Source organism: Lissotriton vulgaris, unplaced genomic scaffold (genome assembly GCF_964263255.1).
Source record: "Lissotriton vulgaris unplaced genomic scaffold, aLisVul1.2 SCAFFOLD_509, whole genome shotgun sequence".
NCBI lineage: Eukaryota > Metazoa > Chordata > Amphibia > Caudata > Salamandridae > Lissotriton > Lissotriton vulgaris.
The window spans coordinates 480152-486151 of NW_028247190.1; the positions used below are offsets into that span (position 1 = coordinate 480152).

Here is a 6000-nt window from a genome sequence, read left to right on the forward strand (position 1 = left end):
AGTGCTACAGAGGAAATGGGACAGGGTGAAGGGTACATGATCGAGCGTGAACTTACGCCTATGGTGGAACAAACGGGGCGCAGTGTGAAACCTGCAGTGATCAGACCAACCAATAGGTGAGAAAGAAGGGGGCAGGGCAGAGATAGCGCGATAAAAAGACAGATGTCCGAGGAAATGGACAGAGCCACAGACAGGATAACTGGAGATAGAACTGGGCAGGATGGATGAAAGGACAGAATCAAGGTAAACCGACCCAGGAAACGTTGCACATCCACAGGCGACCGTGCAGTGGTGAAAGGACAAAAGAGGCCACGGGGCGATGGCTGCACCAGTTGAACGGGTCACCTCCCCCTCCCACCACCTAACCGGTGGTGGGAGGGGGAGGAATCACGCGTGGGACCCGGAGCGGTACGAACAACTGGGACAGGGAAGGCGCTATCGGGGACCACAGGGCGAGGAGAGAGCGAGACAACCTGAAGCACGAACAGACGAGCGGGGTACTGTGGGGGCGGGGGTGATCACATACGGGAACCCAAGGGAAGGGACAGCGCTTCAGCATACGGAAGGCTACAGGATGACACCGGGGCGTGTGAGACACCGCAGGATGCGAAAGAACTACGGACTAAAAACACCAGTGCAAGGAAGTGAGTGAAGCACAAGTGAGAAAGGAACACAGCTACAGGCTGGAGGTAAAGGGGAAATACAGGGGCAAGGGACAGGATCACAGGAATGCACATTAGAAGAGCGGAGCAAGACTCTGGACATTACAGGGGCTACAACACACCCTGGCCCCTTGGAAGGGTCAGTGTCACAGGCACTGACCCTTCTAAGGGGAAGGAGTCACCTACTAGGTCATGGGACACAGCAGGCACAAGGAGAGGGGTACAGCAGGGGAGGCAGTGTCACGCTAAGGATTTTTGGGGGGGAGGGTGAGTGGGCTCGGCCAAGATATATTTGAGACCCGTGATCAGAACTAATTTTAATTTTACTACCCATGTCCTAATTCAAGACTGCAATATAGCAAACAATGATTCATTACATTCACATTACACTTTTATAGGGTCACACAATAACTGCTGAAATATATCTAGAACCTCAAAATCCTTAATATTGCAAAAGGTAGAAAGACAGTTGGTGGTAGGGGGGGGGGGGGCTGTTTAGATAACGGAATAGAAGGATTAAAAATAAAGAAAGTTCATTTTCCCGTGCTTGGGGGGGGGGGGGGGGGGGGGTAGCAAATTGCTCACATTTCCCACGCCTTAAAACATTTCTGGGGTAAGAGACACATCCATGTGAGACAACGCAAGAAGGAGAGAGACAGGCTGGGATTCAACAGAAATGGAGACACCGCCTGGAATACAGAGAAACGATATAGTGATGGGCCGAAACACAAAGGAAAGGACAAATACACATGCTGAAACGAAGGGAGCAGAGACACAGCTTGGAGCACAAGAGAAAGGAACACAGCCCGGGGCACAGGGGAAGAAGAAACACAGCCCGCGGTACAGGGGAAGAAGAAACACAGCCCGAGGCACAGGGGGAGAAGAAACACAGCAAGAGGCACAGAGGAAGAAGAAACCCAGCTCGGAGCACAGGGGATAAAGAAACCCAGCTCGGAGCACAGGGGATAAAGAAACCCAGCTCGGAGCACAGGGGATAAAGAAACCCAGCTTGGAGCACAGGGGATAAAGAAACCCAGCTTGGAGCACAGGGGATAAAGAAACCCAGCTTGGAGCACAGGGGATAAAGAAACACAGATTGGAGCACAGGGGATAAAGAAACACAGCCTGGAGCGCAAGGGAAAGAGACAGCCTGAAACACAAGGGAAAAAGACCCAGCCTAAAATACAAGGAAAAGAGACAAAGATACATGCTGCATTACAAGGAAAAGAGAGACAGCCTGAAACCCAATGGAAAGGGATACACAGGATGAAACACAAGGGAAACAGGCTGAAGCACAAGGGAAAGAGAGACAGGCTGAAACACAAGGGAAAAGGGCTGAAGCACAAGGTAAAGAGACACAGTCTGAAGCACAAGGGAAAGAGACACAGACTGAAGCACAAGGGAAAGAGACACAGACTGAAGCACAAGGGAAAGAGACACAGACTGAAGCACAAGGGAAAGAGACACAGACTGAAGCACAAGGGAAAGAGAGACAGGCTGAAGCACAAGGGAAAGAGAGACACAGGCTGAAGCACAAGGGAAAGAGAGACACAGACTGAAGCACAAGGGAAAGAGACAAAGACTGAAGCACAAGGGAAAGAGAGACACAGGCTGAAGCACAAGGGAAAGAGACACAGACTGAAGCACAAGGGAAAGAGACACAGACTGAAGCACAAGGGAAAGAGACACAGACTGAAGCACAAGGGAAAGAGAGACACAGGCTGAAGCACAAGGGAAAGAGAGACACAGGCTGAAGCACAAGGGAAAGAGAGACACAGGCTGAAGCACAAGGGAAAGAGAGACACAGGCTGAAGCACAAGGGAAAGAGACACAGACTGAAGCACAAGGGAAAGAGACACAGACTGAAGCACAAGGGAAAGAGACACAGACTGAAGCACAAGGGAAAGAGAGACACAGGCTGAAGCACAAGGGAAAGAGACACAGGCTGAAGCACAAGAGAAAGAGAGACACAGACTGAAGCACAAGGGAAAGAGACACATGCTGAAGCACAAGGGAAAGAGACAAAGACTGAAGCACAAGGGAAAGAGAGACACAGGCTGAAGCACAAGGGAAAGAGACACAGACTGAAGCACAAGGGAAAGAGAGACACAGGCTGAAGCACAAGGGAAAGAGAGACACAGGCTGAAGCACAAGGGAAAGAGAGACACAGGCTGAAGCACAAGGGAAAGAGAGACACAGGCTGAAGCACAAGGGAAAGAGAGACACAGGCTGAAGCACAAGGGAAAGAGACACAGACTGAAGCACAAGGGAAAGAGACACAGACTGAAGCACAAGGGAAAGAGAGACACAGGCTGAAGCACAAGGGAAAGAGACACAGGCTGAAGCACAAGAGAAAGAGAGACACAGACTGAAGCACAAGGGAAAGAGACACATGCTGAAGCACAAGGGAAAGAGACAAAGACTGAAGCACAAGGGAAAGAGAGACACAGGCTGAAGCACAAGGGAAAGAGAGACACAGGCTGAAGCACAAGGTAAAGAGAGACACGGGCTGAAGCACAAGGGAAAGAGAGACACGGGCTGAAGCACAAGGGAAAGAGAGACACGGGCTGAAGCACAAGGGAAAGAGAGACACAGGCTGAAGCACAAGGGAAAGAGACACAGGCTGAAGCACAAGGACAATATCAGAAACAGGATGAAACAGAAGAAATCGAGATACAGGCTGAAACACAAGTAAAGAAGGCTTAAATACAAGAAGAGAAAGGGGAAGAAACAGCAGACAAACACAAAAAGGAAGGCCTTGAACAACATTGTGGAACACTGGGGAAAACCGAGCCATCAGAAAGGCGAGGAAACGAGCCGCAGGCAGGGGCACTAGCAGAAGGGAGAGAGAGGCAAGCGGTGAATGTAGGGAGAGGGGGCGGCAAACCACACCTGTGGACTTCAGGCCACCGCCAGGATCACCGCAGGGATGGACCGAGCTACAGATGAGGGCGGAGGGCATAAGGTCACAGAACAGAGGTGCACCAAAGAGAGCTGGGGAAGAACTAGCTTTCTGGTGCAGAGAACATACTGTAGAGACACATTATGGTGAAAGGAAACATAGCTGATTATTGAAAATAAGGGAAAAGGTGAACTTCCAATTTACGGGGAGATTTCGAGGGAAACAGAAACAAATTTTAAAAGGGACGACAATCGGAACACAGAAGAGAAGGTTTTTATTAACAGAAACGAAGACAGCCGACCGCAGTCAGCTGGAAAACGCAAAGGTTTTCTAAGATTAAAACTGGGCGTGCTGTGAAGGGGGCAATAGAGTGAGAGGTGAGACTAGAGTACAGAGACATTAAAAGCCGGGTGAAAGTCACTGCATCTGTGACAGAGCTCGCCCTGCTCTAGGGGCAGGTTGCCAATAGAATTTTCGCTGGACCCGCAGTGCAAAAGAACATTTTGCTGTTTTGCACCGACGAGCGATTGCAAGTACCGGTGCAAAACTCTTCGGTTCTGTCGCCGCGTAATGTCCTTAACACAAACCGAGACAAAGGACACAGAGGGGTGGGTAAAAGGTGCCAATGTTGATGCGATGGGCCCAAACACTGCAGAGGATGGAACAAGAAAATATATGTAATAAAGAGCATGTTGTTAGCAGCTGAAAGCTCGCGTGGCTTCCGCGTTTATAAAGCCCTCAGCCGCAAACCACGGCTCTCAATCCTCCTGGCTGGATCGGACCTCTCAAATGCCCGCATCTCAGTCACTGCCCCAGGTTAATATAATCCCTGTCCAAACATTAATTCATTCATTCACTCACTCAAGCTAACTCCTTCCCTTTTACTACCTCAGCCGATCTAGAGCCCCAGGCCGGAAGATTCCCTCCGGGTGGGAACCCACACATACCTGGGCAGGGGGTCCTCTCCTCCTCACGCCTACGGCTTCATGCCGGCCGCACTCCCCCAGATGGGGGTCAGAGGGCACCTCCAAGGGCAAGAAACTGGCAATCCGTGGGGGGACGGCGTTCTACATCCAGACCCGGAGCTCGCCGGGGGCGCACACCGCCGCAGGGTGTGCACACTGATGCTGGCACCGAGGAATGGACACTCCAGCAACACTGGGCAGTCCGGGTAACTCAAGCCTCACAGTGGTCTATGCCCAATGCCTACACGCATGTGGTCCGAACCCAAGAGCACACTGGAAAGACAGTCCTGGTTGAGAACTACTCCGAGCCCACTTAAAAGTATTCCGAGCACACTTAAAGGTGCTCCAGCTGAGTGAGCGGAGCTCAGGGTTCACCGGGGGAGTGCACTCCACGTTCACTCAAAGGTATTCCGGGTTGAGATGTACTCCAATGTTACAAGCGCGCCGAGCTCACTTCGAGGCGCTCCGTTGTCACTGAGCGCCACTCCCCATAGCTCAGGTAGTCCGGGATTGAAGATCGGTTCGCTGCAGTTTATGTGGCAGACTCCAGGGCACAGCCACGGGATCAGACACCTCTCTGCCCGGGCTACACTCCCACTGAGAGCGCTCAGCCGCACGCCGCCCTCTCTCCGAGACTCGACGCGCCCCCGCCATCCCATTGGACGTTCAGCTCCTGCGATCTGCATAACCGCACCTCTGTGCTGGAAGGGGTGTGGCCGAAAGTGCCCCGCCTCTCCGCAGGCCCTGCCCTCCGCCCCTCACCTGTTCTCCCTCATTCCTCTGATCAGCAAGGTGAGCGCGCGCGGGGAAGCTTCTTTGGTTTGCACAGCTCGGCCCCTTGCCATAGGCATCTTAATTCAACTTCACGAATCTTTATGAGCGTGGCATCCAGATGCAGAAGTGCTGCCAAAGGTTTTCTCATTGCATGATTTACAGAGTTTAATTAAGGCTGGGCAAATGCGTAAATAAACTCTAGCCTGAAATTATGGCACCTTGGAAATGTACAAAGAACAGCGTTGAGCCCGTGGGGTCCAATTCAACTCGGATTACAGAAAGCAGGATGCCGTGATGCGATCGGAACACGTAATTCAGAGGATAATATCTAAATTAGTTTCACATAGGACAAACTGCTATCAAATCTTTACACTACAGGCGACCAGACAACGGATGACTAATGCCAACCTAGCTGTCTGCAGAAACGAGCAGCAGCACGTGCTACGTAGCTCTGCGTTGCTTGGAACCCTTTCTTTGGTCGTGACTTCCGTGGGTGCAGCAGGTGCAGTGGTACCGGTGCCGACGGCCTGTTAGGGGCTCCTGTGATGGTCTCTCTTCTCTTGCGACCCACTACTTCCAACCTCCTGTTACTACATTACTTTTTTAAACCACGACACGCTCCTTGACACTTGCCGATCTCCTCTTTGTTCCTTTCATTCCGACGACCTCCCAGACCTCTCTCTCAAATGGATTTCTG

General features: G+C 51.6%; 1 protein-coding gene across 2 annotated transcripts in view; it reads right to left on the reverse strand.

The window, feature by feature from the left end:
* The window catches only part of SEMA3F (semaphorin 3F), a 371011-nt gene extending 365865 nt beyond the window's left edge, over positions 1 to 5146 (reverse strand). The window contains exon 1 of one of the 2 annotated variants that reach the window (XM_086949651.1): positions 4512 to 5146. The gene's annotated coding sequence lies outside the window, so the exon portion shown is untranslated. The remainder of the gene's footprint in view (positions 1 to 4511) is intronic. The other variant, XM_086949652.1, reaches the window with a different exon arrangement.
* Between the last annotated feature and the right edge of the window lie 854 nt (positions 5147 to 6000).